Below are 27,549 nucleotides of genomic sequence, written 5' to 3'. Positions count from 1 at the left end.
CCACGCTCAGACGCCTCCTGAGTGACCCGGCGATAATCGTCAGCAGTGCGGAGTGTGACCCTGTACAGGTCACGCCCTGCAGGCTTCACGGTGTACACGGCCGTTGTCCAGCTGCGCAACAACTTCTGCAGTTCTCCATACGGCGGCCGATACTGGAGGACTACCGACGGAAGATGTGAGTCTTTCTTCGGCGCAGGATCGCGCGGCAGGTGTTTCGGCGCGTCAGCGAGCGCGTCGAATGAGTTGGCGACGGCAGTTGGAAGCGCCGTCGCTGACTGCATGCATCTCGCAGTTCTCCGGGCCGGGACGAAGCCGTCGGCGTCAGGGGCGAAATCTTGTTTTTCCCTCTTCTCATTCGGCGAGCTGCGAACAGCGGACGTCGTGGCTGTTGCTCTCCTCTTATTGTTCCCGCGTCGTCCGCGTGGCTGAGGCGCGGTGGAGCTCTCATCTTCGGAATCGGGGAGCGGAGCAGACAGCGCTGTCTTCAAGGTTTCTGTAGCTGTGTCCATCAAATCCATAGCCATAGCGCTGGTCGTCATAACTGGGGAGCCAGATGGGGCCGCCGACGGCGCAAGCGCGGCCGGACGGCGATTTGCCACACCCTTCGCGTCGCTAGCAAGCGCAAATGCGTCCTTCTCGCGGCTGCACATCTCAGCGACTGTGTGTGTGCATGGAAATGACAACTCCAACAGTGCGCTGCCGTTTTCACCTTGTGGTCGCGGTTCTACTGCCATCTGTAACTATGCATATCGCTGTCCCATTACTTTTGTCACCTCATTGTTTAGCGCGGTTGGTCAGAAATAGAGTGAAAAGCTTGTAAGGTTGTTGCAGGGTGGGTTGTCCTGAGAAATAATTATCAAGAATAAATTCCATACTTTCTAACGTTTCAGTGTTAATTAACACTGAAGTTAGTCAATCAGGCACTTGCACATGCATATTCAAGCGTTCCATCAGAGACGGTGTTGCCAAATGTGTTCTTCAATTGGTTTCCTAAAACTGAAAAAAGAGCGATAAAAATCGGACGTGGAACGGTAGTAGCGATCGAACCCGAGCCAAAGGCGGGGCAGTCTCGTGCACTATCATCTACGCAAAGAGAACATCTGTCACTAAATGTATCTGGAAGGCCCCTTGAATTTCCGCGAGCGACCGTCTTATTGACTAACTTCAATGCTAATTAACTCGGTCGCGGCGCAACGTAGAGATTTTTTTTTTCTACACAATCATTTCTCAGCGCAATACCATGTAACACACAAGCTTTTCAGATTCTTTCTAATCACTCTGTTTAATAAAACGTTTTGCCCAACAATTCGCCACCCATACATAAATTTCATTTACATTATATCCACTGCTGCCGTGTTTGGTAAAAATGTCTGCATTTTTTCACTAGAGACTCGTTCCATCCAGTCTTGTGAATGTTTCACGGATTTCAAGCCATAATCTCTCTTGTATTTGGCAATAAATACATTATAACATTCCAATTTTTTGTCCTACAACACTGGTCGATATTCCACCACAGAAATTAATTCCTTGCCGAGGGAAAACAAGAAATATACGTTAGAGCAAGCAATCAAGAGCGCCCATGCAATAACTCATAGTGGAGAGGGGTGGGGGGGGGGGAATCCGGACTGTGAAGTATTTAAAGTTTTGCAAGATGAAAGCCAATTAGTAAGTAGGCATAATAAAGTTCTAATTACAACCTTTTAAAAACCTACATAATACCGACCTTTAAATCACTTTTTGAAAGAAAATCGTCTGAATAAACTATATTTTGTTTCCTTTCCTTGACGGCTGGGGATGAGGAAGGGAGAGGGGACGTGGGCACCCTTTGCTCCGGGTATGGTCGATCTTACATGCAATACTGTACGTGTTAAGGCCGGTTCCTACTAGGGCTGACGCGCGTCAAAACCGCGCTGCAGGGCCTTGGTTGCCATGGAAACACCGTCAGCTGCCCGGCATAGCAGGCTCTGCGTCGCGGTTTGTGCATGTCGAACTGCTACCGCTGCCGCGTGCAGCGCTTCAGGTCCGCGTCGCCAATCACTGAACGCGCTGAGCGTGACGTCAGGTACATAGCCCCCGGCTATACGAACTTTCGTCGAAGCGCTGGCGAGGGCGCGGTGGCAGCTATGAAATACTTTTCAAGGAAACTATTCGGAGAATAATTTGATTTTTCTGCATCTAAAAGCCTGATATTTTCGCTCGATAAAGGACTGAATTTCTTTCCGTTATTCGTCGTGGTTACTTGCTGTATCACTTTTAAGTAAACCACTACACGAAATTTTAATGAGTGTGCAGGGGTAAAAACGCATTGCGTGAAGTTTGCATATAGTTCATTTTAGGTAATTCAGTATTGCGTATGAAATTTTGTCAACATATCGAAATTCTTTTTAAAGTTGAGAGCAGAACGATAACTATCACCTTTCTCGAGATACTGAATGATACGTCGGCGGGCGGGCTGTGTGGCAGCGCGCGGGTCGCTCGACGTACGACCGATACTTCGCCCTGCTCGTCGTAAACCATGTGGTTGAATCAGCCCCAAATTTCGTAAACGGTGCACGAAATGATAGCTTGTACAGAATCATGTATTTCATCGCATGATAAATATGCAAGATCTACTTACCTACCGATGTGTAAAAGTAGCTACGGTTTTTCAGAATGGATTGATGAGTGTTTTAATCGGCATTTAATACCATGTGAAATGATAATTACAGTGACATGGAACACGATAATATTTACCGTGTTCTGTATAGACATACAGAAGTCAAACCGAAATTAATTTACTGGTATGTCATACTCAGAAGATGTAATTTGCTAAGTATATACATTAGTGATCATTTCTTTCGGAAGTAACAAACGCTTTTTCTTGCGGCAATGTACGTTATTTGTTCAAGACGAATTTCGCCTTTTACTTTAAGGCATCTTCGGTTGAATCTAGAATAATGCAATTTTGTTCAAAAATGGCTCTGAGCACTATGGGACTTAACTTCTGAGGTCATCAGTCCCCTAGAACTTAGAACTACTTAAACATTACACAACCATTCCCGAGGTAGGATTCGAACCTGCAACCGTAGCGGTCGCGCGGTTCCAAACTGTAGCGCCTAGAACCCCTCTGCCACTACGGCCGGCTATAATTTTGTTCTGATATGTGATGCTTGTAGATTACAGAACAGTTCTCATCTTTTTTTTTTCTTTTTCTCTTTTTTTACATGAATAACTGATTGCTTTCAGTTAATCGAGTTTTTGGCGGACATCTGCATTTGCGCTCACTTGGTCACATGCTGGAGGTTGACCTAAAACTTAGCTTATGGAACGTAAGCACATTTTCATGTTCCCTCTTTTTTCTTCACAATTTTCGGTCCTTTGCTCTAATGGGTGTGCAGCAATTTTATTCGTCTGTCACTAGCTGTAGAAATTCTACTGTGAACTGTGAGTTACAGTCAAAACTACAGTGTGTTCACTTCATGTCTCTCCCTATTTGGTTCGTTTATGTATTTGTTGCCAACCTAACGAATTATATGCTGAAAACTAACATCGGTTTATTTCTGTTCTCCTTTTATCTGCGTGAGTATGTCCCTAGTCAGTGCGAGTTATAGAAAGTTGAAAGTAAATGCAATAATTGTCAGAGAGTGGTAGAAAGTTTTGTTGTTCTGTTGATTTCAGTTTTGATGTAAATGTTTTGTGAAGGGGTTCCTGTGAGAGAAAACTGACAGCTTATATTAATAGATAAAATAGTAGAATAACATTTCAACAGATGATTGTCATCAGAATACTAGCACCCAACCCCCTTCGTCCTCATTCTTACATGAACCCCTCCACAAAATATTTAAACCAAAACTCGAATCAGGTGAGCACGAAAACTCTCAACTACGCTCTGACGGAACTTACATTCACATTCAACTTTCTACAACCCACCCTGACTAACTAGACAGACATATAAACAGATATCAAGAGAACAGAATGGAAAGACTTTAGTTTTCATCATATACGTCTTTAGGTTGCCACGAAGCACATAAACAACCCAAATCAGAGAGGACATAAATTGAACATACAGTAGTTACGACTATAAATCACTTTTTTTTTTAATATCCGCACTTAGTAACACAAGGATAGTTGTGCTCCACAACAATTAGAGCAAAGACCATGATAATTTTGGAAAAAGAAACTTAACGTGAATATGTGCTTATGTCTTGCAAGTGAAGTTATAGTGCGTTCTACAGCCTGCGACCAAATGAGAGGAAATGCAGATGCCAGCAAAAAATTCGATTAACTGTACGCAATCACTTATTCACGTAAACTAGAAATTAGACGTTAATTGTTTCATAATCTGCAAATATCGCCAAGATTCCACTGGAAGTGCCCTAAAGTAAAAGGTGAAAAGCGTCTAGAACAAATAAAATACATCACAGGAAGAAAATGGCGTTTGTTATTTGCAAAACGAATACTTCGGTGCTTACTGCAGGTAATGGTACGTAAACAAACTTCTTATGAATTGTTTCGTTTTGCCTTAAGACGTTTTGATTATTTGTAACGTTTAGAATACTTTAAATTACATGTAATAACACGAGATTGCTAATTACTCTTTTCCACATTGCTACAACAGTCTTTACAGGTAGGATATATAGCCTTCGATAAGTCAGTTTCTTTTACCGAAAGATTTTACATCCCTAATCGAATCTTTGTGTCAAACACCTTGTCATGAAGTACCAGATATAATATTATGTAAATCGTTTTCAGTATCCATAAAGTCTCACAGATCCCAGTCTTGTAAATAGTTGTGAAGGACCAGTCATAATAATTGGTTTCACAGTTACTACTTTAGGCGTTATCATTCAGTTGCCGATTCAATATTTGGTTGCCAAAATGCCGTATTTATTTTCTGATTAACCTGCTTTCCTCGACACAATCGGTAACTAAAAATAGTTTCATACGAGTTTAGTGCATTCTTTAATATGCCTGATGGTCACATGATATTTGAAGTCAGAGGAAAAGCCTCCACTGCACAAAACACGTATTATAGCATATGTAAAACTGCATTATGATACATTTGCCACCGATGGCTGAAACACAGATTGAGAACTGCCAGTGCATTCGGAAGTCATGAATGATACGTAACCAGTCATTACTCGTTGTTTCATGAAGTAAATGCTACAAATGGCAAAGTGGCCAAAACAGTAATTCAACTTTATCATTTGTTGACAGTCGCCATTAGAAAACTGCTTTCAAGTTGTTTTTCCTAACATAAGGCTGTTTGCAGAGAGTAATAGAGATGAATACACAAATACATCACAAGAATATGTGCTAGAGGCTATATTAAACAAATATTCTGCCAATATATATGCAACTGACCTACCTGATCAAAAGTGATGTCATTTGCTGTTGGGCTGCATTAACAAGAAATGCAATTAGCGTGTTGTTGATACAGTGCTTCAGAGCAGTCTATCCTGTAACTACTGCATCCTACGTCCATTCCAATCTGTTTACCGTTGGCAAGCCTTGGTCTGTCTCTACAATTTAACCGCTTTACCAAACTGACGATTCCTTGATGCCTCATAATATGCCCTGTCAACTAACCCCTCTTGTAGACAAGTTGTGCCATAATTTCCTTTCCTCCTCTATTTAATTCAGTACCTTTTCTTTAGTTATACAACCTTCGTATCAAGTATTCAGCATTCTTATTTATCATCACATTTTGAAAGCGTCCATTGTGTTCTTGACAGAACTGTTCATTGTCCACGGTTCACTTACATACAAGACTACACTCTACACGAATACCTTTATAAAATACTACCCCACCATTAAAATTTATATTTGATGTGAACAGATTTTCTTTTTCAGAAACGCTTTTATGGCTATTGACAGTCTGCGTTTATATCCTCTCTATTACTACTTCCCTCTCTATTACTACTTCCCTTTCAAGTCATTGAAGTCTTAGAACTGCTTTTTAGTTTCTGTGCAAGTTATAGATTATCTTGTGTCCATGTGTTTAATCGCTGATACCTCCAGAGTGTCTTTCAGTTAAGATTGTCAAAACCTTTCTCTAAATATGCAAAAGCCATAAATGGAGGTTTGCCTTTCTTCAGTCTGTCGACTTAGCTAAGTAATAGGTCGGCCGGTGTGGCCGAGCGGTTCTAGGCGCTTCAGTCTGGAACCGTACGACCTCTACGGTCGCAGGTTCGAATCCTACCTCGGACATGGATGTGTGTGATGTCCTTAGGTTGGTTAGGTTTAATTAGTTCTAAGTTCTAGGGGACTGAGTTCTAGGGGACTGATGACCTCAGATGTTAAGTCCCATAGTGCTCACAGCCATTTTTTGAAGCTAAGTGGTAGGATCAGTACTGCCTCTCGTGTTCAGACATTTCACAGGAATCTGACATTGTACGTGTGTTAGTTTATATAGCCCCTCTCTCTCTACTTTCTACATATTTCTTCTTTCTTATTGAACGTCGGCGCCTATGCTTTCCAAGTGCTTGGTTCTGGCTTGCCAAATGAGTTCTTGACAGTTGCATCTCCTTTGAGCAAACTTTTCTTTCTTCTTTCTTTTTTAATGTCAGCATGTATGTTTTCCAAGTGCAAAATCGCTGTAGTGATTTTGGGCTCTCTGTCAATATCATTTTTAGAAATCTCTATTCCGCATGGCCACTTTATTTACTTTATTTTTATATTTTCCCCTGTTGTCAGTTAAATTCAATAAATCATATTTTAACCTTTTTCCCATTTACATCCTCTGCTGCATTCGTCACTTGTTCACTCAAAGATATCAATGCGTATTCTATTGAATTCCTTCCTCTGTTTCAGTCAGTCGTTACCTTATGGTACCTTTAAGATTAACGAAAAACTCTGGATCTTACCTTATTCAGCTTTCATCTGCTTAATCTCCTACCATTTACTGTCACTTTAGTTGTAAATTGCACTTAGTGACCAATAAATTATCGTCGGTCTGCGTCTGCCCCTGGAAATTTAAAATCTAGTTTCGAGAACTCCGTTCCAAATACGAGTAGTTATTATTCGTTCATGATTCTTGAGAAAAGTGTTGGCGATGATTATATTGTGCTTTGCGCTGAATTCTGTCGGGTGTCTTCCCCTTCCATCCCTTCCCCGAAGCCTATGTTTTCTTACGATTTTCTCTTGCTATACCTGCTACCGCATTCCAGCCTATCATCACATTTTAAATTTTTGTCTCGCTTAAATCTCTGTATAATCTCCTTTATCCTACATTGTTTGAATCCGTTAATCGCCTGTGGTGTGAGTGTTAGCGTTATGTCTATCTTGGTAATGATAATGTTCACGGCAGTTTAGAGATGGAGCTGAGTGTTGTGATATTACTTCATTGGTATTTTCAATAGCTAACACTCACAGAGAGGTTAAAAGGTATGATCTTAAAATAGCAAAAATTTAGGATCAACTGACAGACATTTTCAGTTAAATAAATGACTATAAGATAACTGGTAACGTACTATCATTATAGTAAACTGCGTTTAGGTACTGCAGTTTGCAATGCTAAAAGTTGTTATGAAGGTAACAATAAGTTTCTGTTCTGGGGCGATCCGTTTTTTAAATGAGATAGTGAACAATCATGAACGATAGTCATGAAATCTGTTTTTGGTGTAATAAGAAAACACGAAAATTGAAATAAGTAAAAGACTACATCGTAAAGAAAATGAAAAATTGGTACGTCTTCACCCAACTTCTCCCTTCCTTCATGTAGGTTCGTGGTATAGTTAATCAAACACACGGGGCGTTTCGGTGGATCCCGCCCCATATCTCAGTGACTGTCCGTCATCGGCTACCGCTAGCGTCTGCCGCTTCCAGATGGGAACGCCAGTTCAGCGAACCGCCGCGTTAGCATGGTAAACGCTTGCGTCTGCCGTTGCCGCGCGCCGCGCTTCCGCGCTGTATTTGGTATCAGCCTTTACTCCCTCGGCCGATGTGGATCAGCCGATAATTTATGTCTTGCTGCAGATTTTTTGTCGGCCGATTTCTCTATCGGGCAACTGTGTACGTCCGTATAGCATCATTGTTGCAGCAAAACGTTTCTGTGACCGGCCGATCAGAAAAAGTTTTCTGCGCGCCTGGAATAGTGCGTCTGCCCGGTGGTACCTGGTGTGATAGGTTCAACGCCCACGGTTCGCTGCGAGCTTATTGGGTAACGCCATGTGTACGAGGTGCTGCACATTTAGCGTGGCTAACATTATCCTGATAATTAATTCAATACCTGGGAAATACCTCTGAACCCCTCCCCCACTGCTTAATTTTCAGGTGAAAGCTATCTAATGCCGACGTCACAGCTACGGCTAATTAATTATTGCGTCGTGGTCACAGGCCGTCGATACTAATTTCTGCAACACGTGTATCGGTCGCTGCTCTTGTGTTACACTCTCAACCACACTCCACAGACCGTCAGCACTTACTTCCGGTAACTCACACCTAATAAACAATTAAAATTTTCTCTTAATATTCATTACTCAGCCACACATCTGTTCAGATATATATGTAATGATCGGTTGTCTTGATGTTTTACAATAACGTTGCAGTCAGATATTTATCTCGCCACCCGCTAGATTTAAAGCCAGTGAAGGTTGCCACATAAAGGTATTTACACTGTATTTTTAATGCAGATCCCAAACCGATCGTCGTCAAACAGAATACTGTATAGTATATACAGGACATCAAATTTTCGATAATGATAAATATTATAAATATTATTTATTTACTGAATAATTTGTGATTTAGAATCCAAAAGTACTAATGCAGCATAGATCGTCCACCACCGTGGATAAAAAGCTAAGGAAGTAAACACTACTAGATATTATGAGAATGCGCAAAATATCAAAGGCAGGAATCGAAGCATCTAGCTAAAGTAAGAAGAGGTAACGAAATAAAATATGGAATGTAGTGAAGGAGGGGAGTGGGAAAAAGATATAGGAGGAAGATCATGTGGCTTTCAGAACACGTGGACACAATGGCAGTATCTATGCGTAATGTGCTGTCTCATTAAAATCTTTATGTCATGTACTAACTGTACTGTAAAGGGTTGCTGGAATCTGTAAAACGTGTCTTGGAATCTGTCTTCGGAGTCTTCTGTAGCCTATTACGGAATGTATGGTCACGCGTGACCACAACATTATTTTGAGGGAATGCGACACCGGGGTGTGGAGCGAAGAAACAGAAAAAGGTCAGTTGAGCTATTCAGAGTCTGAAGCATTAGCCAGAGTGAGAATTGGTGCAAGAATCAGGAAAATGACATTAGTAATTCGTAAAGCAATTTCCAGTACGAAAGCAACGAGACAGGACCTCCAACCGTATTTGGAAAACGAATCCGCCCGGAGTAGCTAATATGACATGTTTCCTTGGTTGTATTATAAGATCTCACTAGAGCTGCTACCAATAACTAAAGACATTTCTGTTGAATACGTTTCATTAATCGATGCTGTTTGCTGTTAGCGGTTTCGAATTTTTGTTCACCTTTAGACGGCTGCATTATAGGATAAACTGCTAATCAGACATAGGTTGTTTTGATTAGCATGATCCCCTCTAGCGAAAAGACGTTAACTGATAAATATTTGTAAAGCAAATGAAGATACATGAAATTTGGTAATTGCATAATGTCTGTTCAGCCCCAATACTTACCATGATACTATTACATGGTACACGGAAAACAACAAAAACTCAAGCTTTCAAAACTATCAAGGCACTTTCCCTGTATCGCGATAAGGAGGAGGTTAGTTAGCAGGATAAAATTGTAACTGGAATGGGAAGGAGGAAACATGTTGAAAAGAATGCTCTTCGATTAGGAAAAGGAAGAGAATGAACACCAGACTGAGAAATAAGAGAACCTGGTTCATATTTTCCCCTGATTAACGGTTTTGGAACGATAAATTGAATGCACACTTTCTGTATGCTTTAATTGACTCTCCTTGTCTAATTTAATTATACACTGCTAATTAGTCTTTACATTCCAGGGAATGAATATCCGAAAACTTTATGTATGTGTGTGTGTGTGTACGTGTTCGTAGGCGGAAAACTTTTCGCTGCATACGTAAAATCAAACAACTTTCTGATAATAATAAAAGGAGCCGAAGAAATATGTACCATTCTTCACGTAAACAAATACTCAAGGAACTATCGATATTTAAACAAATTAGAAGAATACAAAGTTAAGAATTTCATGCGTGAAATGATTGCATCATAAAGATTTCATGTACCTCCTTTGTCTAAAACAAAAGCGTTGGCCACAAAATGCAGGAAACATCTCCGTAATGATTCAGTCAAAAGAGAGTTGTAACTACGAAAACATCGTACGAACTTCCTCTAGGCTAAGTTATCAACGCCATTTGGGAATGTCGTCGAGCGAGCGTGGCATGCCTTTCCACTGCGGATACGCTGCACATTGACCACACTAACTGTTCATTTCGACTGCCTTCTCCGGCTGCAGATTTCTTCCAAATGTCAATATTATGAACAAAAACTACGGATGTTAGTTACAGATTACACCGAGGGTCAAACAAAAAGAAATCGAATAATAAATTCCATCTGCATATTGTCTCTTCTTTTTCGATGAGTTAGAGGGATTTTAGAGGCTCTTTTGTGATACAATTTTGTATAAAAACTTACTTCTAGAAACAGCGTCTATAGAAGCTACAGAGTGTCGATATTGTGTGAGCCAATGCATGATGATAGAACATCACTTCCGCTGCGAAAGTGAATTGGCGGTCCGCGAGCGATACTTCGCGCAGTGGGCCAGACAGCATTCTGGACGTCAGATAGCGTCGAACACATTCAAACCTGTCACAACTACACCGTAACTCAGCTGCGAAAGGGTGACCCAGAGGCATCAAGACACCATCTGCAGTCCCTCTAACTTTTTTTGGTACCGCTTCGTTATACACCGTGTGTGAGGGCGTGTGCGCTTGTGTGTGTGTGTGTTTGTGCGTGTGGGCGCGCGCGCGCGCGCGCGCGCGCCTGTGTGCGTGTGCGTGTGCGTGTGCGTGTGCGTGTGCGTGTTCCAGTATAACTGTGAGGGGGCGCGCGCTTGTGTGTGTGTGTGTGTGTGTGTGTGTGTGTGTGTGTGTGTGTGTGTGTAGGTATTCCAGTATAACTGTGGAAGGGTTGGAGTAATTTCTATCGAAGGTGGTAGTCGTATGACTTAGAGTCAAAAGACAATGATTGTGTGGACAAGACGCAACACTAAACATCGTATTTGTGAGGTTTAGAATAAGAAAGTGGTATCATGTAAGTATGACTCAGAAGTGACTGGTGAACATTCTTAGTACGTGTATGATTTACTATTAGAAAGAAATGTATTGTGGGTTAAGACACATTCCACATCTTTCGGGATGGCGTGAGCATGTGTGAAAGCATTAGCAAACGAAACTTACTGGTGTCAAATTCATAGTGTACGAATTCACTACGCCGATTAGTGAGAGTCGTGAAGGCATTTGACCCCTGGGTTGGCGGTGTGGGTGGGAAGGTGTAATCTGTGAAGGAAAATCTGAAATTCCTGCTCAAACCATAGCGCCCAGTTTCTCTAGGCTGAATGGCGAGCATCATGATGACATTTAACACCTGGTTATGGTGATGGCGGTAGGAAGGTGTGACTTGTAAGCCATAATTCTGGAACTCTTGCTCAGATCATAGTATCCAGGTTCCTTAGGCTGATTGTGAAAGTCGTTGTGGTATTTAACACCTAGTATTGGCAGTTACGATTGTTGAGAGACCTGATGACATTTAACCCTTAGGGCTACAGATGGCGGTTGAATGGAGCGTTTTACAAAGCATAATTCTGGAACTTCTACTCTTTTGGTTCGGGAGGCTGACTTCTGAGACTGTAGAAACCATTTACAAACATTTAACCATTAGGTTTCGCTGTTGAGAGTCTTGATGACATTTAACCCATAGAGATAGCGGTGGGGGTTGGAGGGTGCAATTTGTGATGCATAATTCTGGAACTATTGCTGAATTCCCAGAGTTCAGGTTCCTAGGCTAACTTCTGAGATTCGTGAAAACGCTAAACCCCTAATGTAGGCTGTGACAGTCGAAATGCATATTCTGAAACACTGGCTCGACCCACAGCATCTGAGTTCACTGGGCATGCATGTGAGAATCACAACATTTAACCCCCAGGGTTGCTGGTGGCAGCTGGAAGGTGTGACTTGAAAAGCACAATTCTGGAACCCTTGCTGAAGAATGGGCGAATCCAAGGATATATTTTTTTTCTTACATGTAGATGGGAAGCCCAAAATACTGTGTATTATCAATTTGTACTACTTAAACATTGTAATGAATGTGTGAAAAATTGTAATTATGTAATGTGTTTACACTTTTAAAAACATGTAAATACACTCATTTCGCATGGATTATATTTCTTTTCCTGTCTCATAAAAGAAAGAGATTCATCAATTACGGAAAATGTCAGCTAAACGATATTTGTGGAATAAAGTGAACAAAACAGATCACAAGATGTGATAGTAGGCTTTCTTTTACTCTCTCGTCTTTGATTAGGATTGTACCAGTCTTACAATTTGAGTAACTCTACAACAAATATCAAAGTTACAAAAAAATGGCTCTGAGCACTACGGGACTTACCTTCTGAGGTCATCAGTCCTCTAGAACTTAAAACTACTTAAACCTAACTAACCTAAGGACATCACACACATCCAAGCCCGAGGCAGGATTCGAACCTGCGACCGTATCGGTCGCGCGGTTCCAGACTGTAGCGCCTAGAACCACTCAGCCACTCCGGCCGGCTATCAAAATTACAGTAATCAAAGATAGTGAGTCACTACAGACAATAAAACAAGACTGACAACCTCTTGCAAGCGTCAGAATGGTACTTCATAAAATTTAATTTATCAATTTTCTGTATAATGTCATTAGTAAAAAGCGTGAAAATTTCACCATGGTGTATTTCAGGAGGAGAGTTTGGTGTGTCAGACAGGAGACTAAGACTTAAATCTACTAAGAAATGGCACTTTTGGTTTAGAAATATGAATTCTTGGTAAGAATAAAAGAATATTATGTAGTCAAAGAATGGTGGGCTTGATCTAGTTTAACATACAAGAAATAGTAAGACGTTAATGGGGTAATGACAATGATAGGAACAAATTGGGATTAAGCAGAAATGTAGTATCAGAAGATGGTCGTGGGTGAGCACAACATATTGTACCTACAGCGCATTTTAAAGCAATGAACACTTTCGTTCATAAAGCTGAATTACAAAATTATCCTACATGATATTATTGAAAAAAAAATGGAAATATGTCAACTTACTAATCTCTCTCTTCCCAAGACTTTTAAAGAGTCATAGTGAAAATGTGGTTGAATCAAACTGTTTTTAGGAGATTCAAAATGTGTTTACCCAGTTTAAATTTCCGTCAATATGGACACACAAAAATGTTAATATATCCACCCTAGTTATTATTTCCTCACCAAGTGTTACACTTATTATTGGTGCAGTACCTCTAGATATGGAGAAGGGAATATCTTGCATCTTTCTGAAATTGAGAGAAGGTTCACAGAAAACCAAAAAACGTATTTGTAAGAAGATTATTTATCATTGCTTCTGTTGCTGATAAGTATATTTCAGTATATTACAATACTAGTGTCATCCACAAAAGTGACTAATTCTGCTTGTTGTATGTCAGACAGAAGGCCATTTACATATATGGGATAAAACAATTGACCTAAGACTGAGACTTGTGGAGCCCTATAACTGATTTCATCCCATTCAGAAGAAAATCTTTCTTTTTGAGAAACACTATTGAGAAAATGTAGATAATCAGCATATGAAGCAGGTTGACAAACGATTCTGCTGCTGCCAACATACCTTATGCATAAGAACCAAGAAGATAAGATCTGAGAAATGAAGGCCTGTAAACAGTCATCATTCCCTTGCTCTATTTGTAAGTGGAAAGGAAAGGAAATGACTAGTAGTGGTACAGGGTACTCTCTGCCACACACCATACCTCGGCGTGGGACTATCTGAGTGTATGTAAATGTAGATATAGACTCTCTCCTTCTTCCAATGGTTTAATTATTGAGTATAACTATCTGTATCCTTTTAGATATCGAATTTCCCCAACGATCGGCACACAGTTGTAATCTACCAGGAAGTTTCTTTTTCTAAAAATGTTTGTCTGGACTGTAACTATTTTCATTTCTACTGAATAGCACCTATTCCATAAACCACTATCTTATTTACCTTAACAAACTGTGCATCACAATCAGAAAGAGCATTATTTTTGTTATGGAGTATACAGTTATTGTCTTGTTTTGAGCTTCATCATAGAAATCATTATAAATTAGGATCCTACTATCTTCATCCATTCGTGATGTAAAGCTAATTATTGGGATCAAATTGTAGGATCCAAATAAGGGTATCTATCATAAAGCCTTAGAAAACCTGCACTGAAATAATCAGAGACTATTAATAGCTTTCTGTTGTCTGACAGCACAGTAGGGAATCCATGTAAGCAATTCAGAATTTCCCAGTTACAGTTAAAAGTGAATTGTACTCCAGTATTAATTCACAGGCTGAATTTGTATGTGTTGATCACTACAAAATCTTCTTGTCGCGACCACTCCGGTCGCAGGTTCGAATCCTGCTTCGGGCATGGATGTGTGTGATGTCCTTAGGTTAGTTAGGTTTAAGTAGTTCTAAGTTCTAGGGGACTGATGACCACAGATGTTAAGTCCCATAGTGCTCAGAGCCATTTGAACCATTTTCCTCTTGTCGCGGTATTTCTGAATTTGTGTTCTACCTTATCCATGTATGAATTCCACCTTTTCCCATATTAGTTCTACATGAGGAAGATGCTACAGTCTAATCTTTTATATTTAACTTATCTTAAAATGTGGTTGTGTTGTGGTCTGATAGACACAAGATCTCTATTTTTAAACAGATCTCTTTCCAAACAGCAAGAAGTTATTCTATCTTATAACTAAATCGTCATATATTGAAACGAAATAAGCCACCTTACTTTCATGTGCATTCTTACGCATTTTATGGGGTTCTTATGTTTTTAACTTCTTTGACAACCGGATGCCTCATTCCTGACTCTAACCTAACAAAGATATCCGTCTGTCAAGTGATCTCGCTTTGTGTGATCGTGCCCCCTACTATTCAGATATAGGTCCTATCTGGTATATCTGCGTCTCCCAGTTGCAGCACTTCGTACTTCACTCACGTGAGATTTCACTTCAGTCAGTATCAGCATGCTAAACATTGTATTCACACAGCTCACTGCTGTGCCAGCCCTGGGCTGATCCTGGAGGACCTCCACAAAACTCACTTGTTTTACAAGTTGTTGCTCGAATTCCAATCAGGTCAGGCCTAATGCTGCAATCGCTGTACTTAGCTTGGCTGTTTCCTGCTCCACCTGCTGTTATCCTGTTTATCGGAATCTTTGCACAATTTCCTTAGGTCGTCTGTCATCTGCCCAAGAGTAGCACTTGGCCTCACAATGCTTGTAACCTAATATCCTGTTCTAATTTGTCCTTTACCATCTGTCCTACACCTCTGTCATGGCTACTACCTACTCCTAATCTACACTCCTGGAAATTGAAATAAGAACACCGTGAATTCATTGTCCCAGGAAGGGGAAACTTTATTGACACATTCCTGGGGTCAGATACATCACATGATCACACTGACAGAACCACAGGCACATAGACACAGGCAACAGAGCATGCACAATGTCGGCACTAGTACAGTGTATATCCACCTTTCGCAGCAATGCAGGCTGCTATTCTCCCATGGAGACGATCGTAGAGATGCTGGATGTAGTCCTGTGGAACGGCTTGCCATGCCATTTCCACCTGGCGCCTCAGTTGGACCAGCGTTCGTGCTGGACGTGCAGACCGCGTGAGACGACGCTTCATCCAGTCCCAAACATGCTCAATGGGGGACAGATCCGGAGATCTTGCTGGCCAGGGTAGTTGACTTACACCTTCTAGAGCACGTTGGGTGGCACGGGATACATGCGGACGTGCATTGTCCTGTTGGAACAGCAAGTTCCCTTGCCGGTCTAGGAATGGTAGAACGATGGGTTCGATGACGGTTTGGATGTACCGTGCACTATTCAGTGTCCCCTCGACGATCACCGGTGGTGTACGGCCAGTGTAGGAGATCGCTCCCCACACCATGATGCCGGGTGTTGGCCCTGTGTGCCTCGGTCGTATGCAGTCCTGATTGTGGCGCTCACCTGCACGGCGCCAAACACGCATACGACCACCATTGGCACCAAGGCAGAAGCGACTCTCATCGCTGAAGACGACACGTCTCCATTCGTCCCTCCATTCACGCCTGTCGCGACACCACTGGAGGCGGGCTGCACGATGTTGGGGCGTGAGCGGAAGACGGCCTAACGGTGTGCGGGACCGTAGCCCAGCTTCATGGAGACGGTTGCGAATGGTCCTCGCCGATACCCCAGGAGCAACAGTGTCCCTAATTTGCTGGGAAGTGGCGGTGCGGTCCCCTACGGCACTGCGTAGGATCCTACGGTCTTGGCGTGCATCCGTGCGTCGCTGCGGTCCGGTCCCAGGTCGACGGGCACGTGCACCTTCCGCCGACCACTGGCGACAACATCGATGTACTGTGGAGACCTCACGCCCCACGTGTTGAGCAATTCGGCGGTACGTCCACCCGGCCTCCCGCATGCCCACTATATGCCCTCGCTCAAAGACCGTCAACTGCACATACGGTTCACGTCCACGCTGTCGCGGCATGCTACCAGTGTTAAAGACTGCGATGGAGCTCCGTATGCCACGGCAAACTGGCTGACACTGACGGCGGCGGTGCACAAATGCTGCGCAGGTAGCGCCATTCGACGGCCAACACCGCGGTTCCTGGTGTGTCCGCTGTGCCGTGCGTGTGATCATTGCTTGTACAGCCCTCTCGCAGTGTCCGGAGCAAGTATGGTGGGTCTGACACACCGGTGTCAATGTGTTCTTTTTTCCATTTCCAGGAGTGTATTTGTTACTAACTCACACTTAGTTTCGTTGCTGGAAGTCTGCTGCACTGTACTGTGGCCTACAGCTGCAAAAGGTTATTTTTCTCGTACTTAAGGTAAGACGTCAAACTTATTAGATACTGCAAGCTCAAAAATTTCTCTGAGCATTAGGAGACTTAACAGCTGAGGTCATCAGTCCACTAGGACTTAGAACTACTTAAACCTAACTAACCCTGTAAGAGGTCCGTATGAAACGTCCCCTTTTATCAATTTATACATACGACTGTGCTTATACTGACACACAATATTTTTTAGCGCAACGCAATCTGACTTTCAATAATCTCTACAAGAGAATGGCCCTGAATAACATTAAACTATACCTTTCACAAATCACTAAATCACTTACCTCACAATAATCTTCGTTTCTCCCACTACTGCAATACAGCAAGCGCCACTACTGCCAGCTAAATAAAAGATTCAAACTATGGAAGGCACTAACTACTGATAGGGATAGTTAGCAAATGAAAGATATTAATAGAGAACAAACAATGTATTTACCTTGATATCATCATATATAAATGTAGCAGTTCATGACAAATTTCAAAACTCCGCCATCTCTCTCCCCACATCCACCACTGCTGGCGGCTCACCTCCAACTGCCCAACGCTACGCGCTGTTAACAGCCAGCTGCCTAACACTACAATGGCGAGTATTACAACAATGCAAAGCAACCACAGACTGCACACAGCACAGCCAGTGATTTTCATACACAGGTGGCGTTACCAATAAAAAAAACCTAAACAGCCTACTTACATAGCCCCCATGCTCCCCACAAAAAATTTTACAAATTGGTTTGGGCAGTGCCCAATACAGATTCGAAAAAATTTTTCATAATTACAATAACAAAGAAATCAAATGCACACACTTATTGATACAATGTTGGTCAAAAGCTCAAATTTTCTCACAGTCCATAAAGACAGTCCTGATCGTTTATCACAGTAAAATAGTAGTGTTTTTCTCAAAGTCTGAGCAGTAAAAAAAAATGTACACGGAAGTAGTGGATTTCCATGTAGTCTTGAAGAAGTAGCGTTGTCCTTCCAACGGAAAGACAGTGCTGACTCTTGACATGCTGACAGGTAATGGGCCACAACAGAGCAAACCCACAGCGGAGTCAGTCGAAGTTTTGAAGAGTATTGGTGGGTAGGTCATCACAGAGCAGACCTACTGTAGTCCTGGTAGAGATTACGGTATTGGTGGGCCACCAGAGGTGCAGACCCAGTGCAGTCCTTGTAGAAATAATGGTACTGGTGAGTCATCAAAGATGTAGACCCACTGTAGTCCTTGTAGAGATAATGGTACTGGTGGGTCATCAAAGATGCAGACCCACTGTAGTCCTTGTAGAAATAATGGTATTGATGGATCATCAAAGATTTAGACCCACTGTAGTCCTTGTAGAGATGGCCAGCAGCCATCCGTTGTGACTGTGCAGGTGCACAATCACCATTGAAGAGTCTTGCGGATAATTTAGCAAGTCCATAACCACCACTTGTGCACTCACAAAGTTTTTGGAATTGTCCTTAGAACCAGCAATGCTGTTATCCAGTCCCTTGCTGAATTATTAACACACATACAAACACTAACAGTCCCTACTTCTCACATATTGTCCATATACTATGACCAACAGAAACGTGTGCAGTGAAATGTAACTTACAAGTTACTTAATTTGATGACCTGGTGTCAATTACAATTTTATAACAGAAGAATAGAATTACAAAGGTACAAAATACATCATTAAAGAACATAACAATACAGATAACATTTGTAGTACAGGTTTTACAATAGAATAGAAATAAACATATACTTCAGTGTTACAGGAATTATGAGATAAGTAAATACATAAAATAATGAGAATAACTTTTGGAATATCAACTTCACACATGAGCATTAAAACAAAACAGAACAAATAATGTTTAAACATCTTTACAAAGTAAATAACATATCCTCAAATACAATTGGCATTAATAATAACAGTATTCCTCATCATAGTGAATGTAACTTAGTATTAGAAGAGAAAAAAGTTCTATGAAACAGTACACAGAGAGAGGAAGAAAACAAATACACAAGGGTACACAAACACATAGGGGGATAACACAATGGAAAGGACAGGGTTCGTTTTCAGTGTAACTTTTGGTACTGCAGTATTTTGCGAACAAAACCTATTTTGTTCTTGGAGATCTCCCTTCGTTCATCATTATTCCCAAAAAGTCCTATCTATACCTGCTTTCTGTATTCTATTCATATTTCTTTCAAAATAATTATTTCTCAGTGCACAATACTCATTTTTGCCAAATCTGTTTCATATAACCTCCAAAGCATTCTTTCCCTATTCTCCATAGTTAGGTTCTTATATAGTCTACCCCCTCTTAAGCTAACTTAAATCTACTGAGCTCAGATATTAAACTAAGGGACGAGGCAATGCAGCAGCATAAAACAATTAAGACAAACAACAATGATAAAAAATAGAAAAGGCAAAGCAAGCAGCATAAATTAGCAAAGCAAATGCAATATTACAACTAATATAAGGCAATGAGCAGCAAACAAGAAAAATAAATCTGGCTTAGCAGAGTAACACAAATTCAAATTCAGCAACACTATGCATGGCAAACAGCAGCAGAAAATGAAATATCTAAACATGACATAGCTCAAGCAGAAAAAATAGTACACTAAAGATAACAATGCAGATAAGGGAAATGTATAATCACATCTTAATGTCTAAGTAATTAAAGTGGTGCACCACAGGAAGTTATTCTACCAAAAAAAATTACCCAGTAGTTGAAAAGAAAATTCCGTATGCAATTCCTGTGAAGGGAAATATCTTTTTATGCTCCTTCGTTTTTTGAATAGATCATAAAATTATTTACTGGATCTGTAGGCATAAAATATTTATATTAGTACATCTATTAAATTTTATTTTAACCAATGCTGCAGTGCAGCTAGAAACTAGATATTAAACAAAATGAGTTAATCAATACATAAAGCAAGCCATATGGCATTTCTCTCAACTAGCACGACAATAGCCGTGAAATGTTTCTCATCGTTTCATTAGGCATTTTAGTAAATATCATAAATTAAGAGCATCACAGTGTAATCATATGTTTTCAAGTTCGACCGTGTCGTTTTTGCGATGCTCTCTACAAAGGAACGTCAATAGCGAGGATAATGGCCTCCCTTTTTTTTTCCTACCTGTGCCGCTGAAAAGGGCTTGCAATAATGGCTTTTTCTCCAGGCGTCTGACACACCTGGCCGCTCCGCTCGGTGCCCGTGACGCATTACGTGCAGGTGGTCACTTAACTTTCGTACGGAAATATTTACGACAGCAGTTTCCGCTACAGTGGCAGTCTCATATAAAAATATTTCACAGGTCAAGAATTAGCGTTGCAAATCTGTAGAAACAAAATCCTATAAATATAAGTGTCAAAAAAAAAAATATTCGTCAGCATTGTGTTACAGTCACGCATTTACACACATTTCATAACTCTTAAAGTACGATTCTTGGTTTCCAACGTACTTCTTATTCCTCATATACGGTAGCATCATTTTATTGATCATAAACATATCTCAACAGCATAGTACACATCGTCATCGAAATAATATCATAACATCTCAGTCAATTCTCAAAATCGTCGTAGCTTCCTCCAATAATTTCAAAACCTAAAAAAATTCTCTGCTCATTTCAATAGTGTCATCTACCTCAAATGTACTTTAAAAATCATGCTCCCTTACCAAATACGTCATTCAAAGCTCTCATAGTATCACAATGGTTCTGAAAAAATATGAACAGTTCACAAAGTACAGACAAAATACAATTTCATAAGTGTGAAGTTACCCAGCTGTGTAATTGCGTAAACATCTATCACTGACGTAGTAAAAAAAATATTTGTTTCTCTGCTAAATAATCAGATAGCTGTGTAATTCCGTGTTAGAGGAATATGGTACCGATGTGTAAAGTTGTATAAGCAAATACCATATTAGCTAGGGCTCCTTGTGCTCGCCAAACACATGGTACACAAAGTAAGTGTGTACCCCCCTGAGGATTAATGTAATTATACCCTCAGGTGTTATAGATTATTGCAATGGAATGAAATGTATCACGGAAAACCTTCTTTGCAATTCAAAAATCTTGAAAAATAAATGGCTTAAGTACAAAATTAATCTCTCAAATGCGTGTCCTCTAGCGCAAAATGTGCATCTTGCTGTAAGATAATTCTGTGGAAGTGTCGTAGTTATCGTCCTCCGAAAGCTAAGTTCTGCAGAAGTCAATGTACTTACCTCATGATACACAAAATTGAAATGCTTTGCGTATAGATATCTTAGTTATTACGCTTATTGCCGTGATGAGGAAAGTACTGTGCTGTAATGTATTGTTGTGCCACGAAAAAGGCTGTCTCATTGTTGCTATACCACAAAAGTTACTACTAAAACATGTTTTTCTTTCCAGAAGAATTCAGAAAACTGTGCAGATATAAAACAGATACACCGCAAAAGCAACATTGTAAACTGTCACTCATTAGTAGCGTCGTGATAAAATTGTGTAGCTGTCAAAGAAACCAAGTGCTAAGTCATCATTAATCCCACAGAAAGTACTTCAAATAAAGAATGTCTTTTCAAGTAAACCAAAATGTTACATGAAAATCTCATTAGCAGTGCCGGTATATGTTCTAAGTATGTGAGCCTGATAGTTGTTCCGTAATCGTGCAACTAACAAGCAAGAATGTACAAATACAACACTGTGTCGTCTGTTCACTACAACAATGCAATCGTAATTTCTGTTTACAAATGTTCCATAGGTTCTAGACTGGATACTTAACTTCAAACATTGTTGCATGTTAACAGTTTCTTAAGTCTGACAAAGCATACTAGAAATGTGAAGTGAAAAGTTTTATGGCAAAGACAAAGTTAAAAAGCAGATTATCTTTCAATAAACGGTTTTACATGTGAAATGTGGTGTAAACCTTTACTCTTCATAGTACTCAGACTTTTCAACTGAAAAGCAATTGTCATGTTTTATACATCGGTAAAGAATGCTAAAATTTTTCTCAAGGCTAGCGTCTTATGTTATTTTTCTCGGAGCCAGCGGGCGCACGCGGCTGCCTGCTGTGCGAGTCATTGTCTGTCTCTTTGTTGGCGCGCGCCGTTACTGGGATTAGGAGACCTAACTTCTACAAATTCACCGTGTCGAGAGGGCCATGCCCTGTTTAAATCCCGCCAGTTCTGATGCAATTCATGTCTGTCGTTACGATCATATCGTCTGTCGTCATGTCGGTAGATGCTGTAGTTTCTTTCTTGTCGGTTAAGTGGTGGAGAATTTCTCCCTGAATCGTAACTGCGCGCTGGACCGTTGCGTCTAAAGTTATTCTGTCTCCTGTAATAATAATTGTTTTGGTTCCCATATTGTCTGTTTCTCTGATTGTCTCTGTAATAGTCATTACCGAGGAGAGGTGATCTTTCCCTGTAATTGTTACTATTCTGCCAACGGTTGTCATACGGGTGGTGTCTGTTTTGGTCACGATTTACGTTATAAGAATAGCCCTGTCGTGTATTATTTCTGTCATCGCGGAATTGTGACAGATGTGACCTGTAATTGTTGTGTTCCTGTTCTCGCGTTCCGCGATTGTCAGTGTCAATTTCCAGTTCTTGTAACAGTTCCTGAAAAGCTTCAATGTCTTTGCAACGTCCTGCCAAAATAATATGTCGTAAATGTTCAGGCAGTTTGATTAAGCAAATGCGGATGAGTTCTGAGGGGCTGTATGGGTTTGACAGGTACTGATTCTTGTGCAACATGTCTTCAAAATATTTCACAAGACTGGAGAATTCAGATTGTTCGAAATGTTTCATCATTATGATGCCATGTTTTACTCGGTCTTGTGTGGCTTGAGACCAATATGCTGAGAGGAAGGCATGGTAAAATTCTCCTTCACTATGACAATCGTGAATGACCGAACACATTCTTACAGCTGGTTCATTCTCTAAATAGCCACACATAAATTCTAATCTGTGTTCTAACGACCAGTTGGGAGGAAAACAATGAGAGAATTGATGAAGCCACGCTTGTGGATGAATGTCGTTGGCAGAATTCTTAAACGTTTTGAATTTACGTGTAGTAATGAACAGCTTATAGTCAAAATCATCGTGTCGGCGAGTAGCATATCGGTCATTGTTGCGTCGTGTCGGCGGTTCAATCTCAAAATTCGGTGCACATTGCCAATTTCTTACATAATTTCCGAAATGCCCTATGTTATTATTTTGCGGCTTTTCCGTATTTCTAACTCCCTCTTCCCGTGTTGGAGCGCGAATGTCCTCTGAAATACGTAATTCTTGTATTACCTGTGTCAGCTGATCTTGTACTTCCCGGATTTCTCTTTGGTGTTGCGTATTAATTTGATTCAGATTTTGTTTCAGTTTCCTAATTTGTTCGCTCTCTTCTGTGTCATTAAAGACTACCGGTTTTGTGTCATTCAGATTATCATCTACTTTTGTAGATAAGTTAATGAACTGATCTGAAAGTTCGGCTACTTTCTCCGATAGTGTACTCATTTCCTCAGTGTATTTTTCTGAACCAAGTTTCAGAGTATCTACTGTGTCCTTCAAGTTTTCTTGAGTTTTTGTAAGTTGCGTAACCGAATCGGTAGATGCAACTGAATCAGTTTTAGCTTGCAGGGTGTCGTGATTTTCATGAACAATGATTTGCAGTTCTTTTATGGCTGCTTCGTGATTCTGTAATGCATTTTCATGCCGCAAAAAAATAGGTTGGAAATGCTCACAAATTTGTGTTTTTACGTCATTACAGACTTTTTGATATTTCGATTCAATGTTATGTAACTCAGTAGTTAAATCTTCACGTGTTTGTTCAAGTGTTTGTTCCAATGAGTCTAACTTTTTAAGATTTTGTTCCACTGTGTCTAACTTTTGAAGATTTTGTTCCACTGTGTCTAACTTTTGCTGTGTTTGACTCTGATTTTGTTCCATTTGTTTCTGATTTTGTTCAAGCGTTGTGTCTAACTTTTGTAGCCTTTGTCCCATTTGTTGCATTAACTGTAATAACCATGCACTGGTGTCTGAAACACGTTCCTCAGTGCTTTTCGGCAGTGAAGTTGCACCGGCAACATTCACATTTTGACAAGCAGAAAATGTGTCTTGACTTATTTGAGAAAACGGTGAGGACCCAAATCCTGAATCCACAGCATTTGCGAGATTGTTTCCTGTCATTTCGGATTCCTGAGGCGAGCTGTCGCCGACCGATCGATCGATAATGCTTCCCTGTTCTCTAATTGTTTCGCTGTCTACACCATTGTTTGCCGCCCGCTCCATTTCCCTATGCACAATTACCAAATTACTACTTTGAACATTAGTTAATTCATTACTCGGTGGCGCTAACACACTGCTTTCGTCTTTACTGTCATTTCTCAGTTTACTTTGGAGCCTAGTATTACGTTTTTCACACGCCATTATTGTCACAGTATTTCACACGACAACACAGAAAAACACAATTTGAAGAGCAAAAATAAGAGAACACATTAACATAACACTGAAAATAATATCTAGTTAATTGCAGCTGCGAAATACTTGGTGCAAATCTACATACATGCCACAACTCTTTTACTGTACAACAATGAAAAACTACAACTACAATGGAAATTCTCTCTATAATTACGCGCTAGCAATAAACAAAATGTACACTAATTACACAAACTACAAGAAAAATCAGAAGATTCCAGTGAGGTATCCTAGGCTAAGGGTCGACATATGAAACGTCCCCTTTGAACAATTTATACATACGACTGTGCTTATACTGACACACAATATTTTTTAGCGCAACGCAATCTGACTTTCAATAATCTCTACAAGAGAATGGCCCTGAATAACATTAAACTATACCTTTCACAAATCACTAAATCACTTACCTCACAATAATCTTCGTTTCTCCCACTACTGCAATACAGCAAGCGCCACTACTGCCAGCTAAATAAAAGATTCAAACTATGGAAGGCACTAACTACTGATAGGGATAGTTAGCAAATGAAAGATATTAATAGAGAACAAACAATGTATTTACCTTGATATCATCATATATAAATGTAGCAGTTCATGACAAATTTCAAAACTCCGCCATCTCTCTCCCCACATCCACCACTGCTGGCGGCTCACCTCCAACTGCCCAACGCTACGCGCTGTTAACAGCCAGCTGCCTAACACTACAATGGCGAGTATTACAACAATGCAAAGCAGCCACAGACTGCACACAGCACAGCCAGTGATTTTCATACACAGGTGGCGTTACCAATAAAAAAAAAACCTAAACAGCCTACTTACACATGTTTAGGGAATTTATTGCTAGCGCACTCTAGCAGATGTAACTTCGATGGAATGCTCACGCGCTGCCTGCGGTATGTGTGCTACAACAGAATCTCAGACCAGAGAGCAGTGTCGGCAGTAGCAGTAGTAGTAGTAGCCCGCAGTCGGGTGTATGGAGTTGTCGGGCGGTTGGGCTGGTCGTGGAGAGCGATGGCAGTGCCTGAGCGATGTAGTATAAGGTAAAACCAGAAAATTACTGTCTATAGCGCCGGCCGGTGTGGCCGAGCGGTTCTAGTCGCTTCAGTCTGGAACAACGCGACCGCTACGGTCGCAGGTTCGTATCCTGCCTCGGACATGGATGTGTGTGATGTCCTTAGGTGGGTGAGGTTTAAGTTGTTCTAAGTTATAGGGGACTGATGACCTCAGATGTTAAGTCCCATAGTGCTCAGAGGCATTTGAACTATCCATAGCCGCGCACATATGGGGTTTGTAACAACTGAATTTGTACTATTGTTATATCAAGTCTAATGTAAATGTATTTTAAAAAAATTAATAATAATCTTTCTTATAAAAATAACTTTCGACAGTCATTCATCTGAGTTTAACGATTTTACTAATTTCTCCTATCCATGGTCTTCCCGATTATCGTAAAGAAAAATCAGTTGTTTCTTTTTATGCCGGCCGGGGTGGCCGACGGTTCTAGGCGCTACAGTCTGGAACCACGCGACCGGTACGGTCGTACGTTCGAATCCTGCCTCGGGCATGGATGTTTGTGGTGTCCTTAGGTTAGTTAGGTTTAAGTAGTTCTAAGTTCTAGGGGACTGATGACCTCAGAAGTTTAGTCGCATAGTGCTCAGAGCCATGTGAACCATTTTTTTTCTTTTTATACATGACAAATGTAGCGGCCAGCATTGCACTGGGCTGTGCCAAAAAAAAAAAAAAAAAATTCCTATAGGAGCAGATATATACGCGTTATCTGGCGACTTCATTGAGGTAAGATTTTTCAGTTTATTCAAAATGACTTTTCAGGGCCACTGCTGACGTCCAGATTTCCCAGTTTAGATTCATAGTCAGTTAATTATTGAAAGGTTATATATGAGTCACAATTTTATTGAGAGGTTAGTCACATTATTATTCCGTGGTTACGGGATTTTATCTGTTGGTAGGTTACAACCTAAGGACATCACACAGATCCATGCCCGAGGCATGATTCGAACCTGCAATCGTAGCGGTCACGCGGTTTCAGACTGAAGCGCCTAGAACCGCTCGGCCACTCCGGCCGGCTACTGCAATCTCAAATGTTGTTGAGTGATTCTGATTTGGCCATTACTTGTTACCTTTACACAGGACCTACACTCTTCTCCTCCTTCAAACTAACTAGTTCAAACTTCACGTCATCTAATTTAGCGTGAAAGTCACAAATCTTTGCTTCTTATTCAGCGATTCTCTTGCTTTTTTCACAGAGCCTACAGTTCTATGGGGAGCCTCGTTGCTTTCCCTGTTCAATTCTTCACTTCAGTCGCTCCAGTGGAACTCCAACCCACAATCTGCACATACCCCTGTCTGACTACGCTACAGCAACATTCACACTTACCAAGCATTGCAATAAAGACTAAACATTTGAATGTAGAATTGAGCCTCGTAAAACACTTTACACTACACGAATTTTCGTTATTTGCCAGCCGCAAAAAATTTGGCCCACGGGTTATTGCTTTAGGTGTAGGACATGAGAGTTAGTTAATTCCACTTAAAAATAAAAACTCAGCACTCTCTTAACTGTAGAATGTGTTGATCAACTTATTCACAATAAAATGTAAATTACAATTACTACTTATGACGAGTTTTACTTGATATTAGACAGTGTTTACAATTGACAAAATACAGCCTCCTGCGCGAGATGCAATTTTACGTAACAGAAAATTATTCGTGACTTAATTAACTCTCGATATTTATAGTGAAGATGATATTAAAAGTTGTCAGTAGATTAATAGACTGCGATCAGTAAATGATACATCATTAAATGATATTCGTAAAATTAGAGTTACGAATGATGCAATTAGTAAATTTTAAAAAATTACTGTTGCACTTTCCCTGGATTTGTTATTGTGCAGGCTGTTAAAAACGGAAAGCCGAGAAACAAAGAGAAGCGTCGAGGTTCCTGGGAAAGAGGCAATCCTACTTTCAGGCGGCGGGATGCAACCGCAGTGAGGCCGAAAGGAGGCTGGGGCAGCGAGCGGGGCTCCCACCAGATGGC

The sequence above is a fragment of the Schistocerca nitens genome, chromosome 1 (assembly GCF_023898315.1).
Source record: "Schistocerca nitens isolate TAMUIC-IGC-003100 chromosome 1, iqSchNite1.1, whole genome shotgun sequence".
NCBI lineage: Eukaryota > Metazoa > Arthropoda > Insecta > Orthoptera > Acrididae > Schistocerca > Schistocerca nitens.
The sequence above is the reverse complement of the archived record's forward strand: the minus strand, read 5'-3'. Positions refer to the sequence as shown.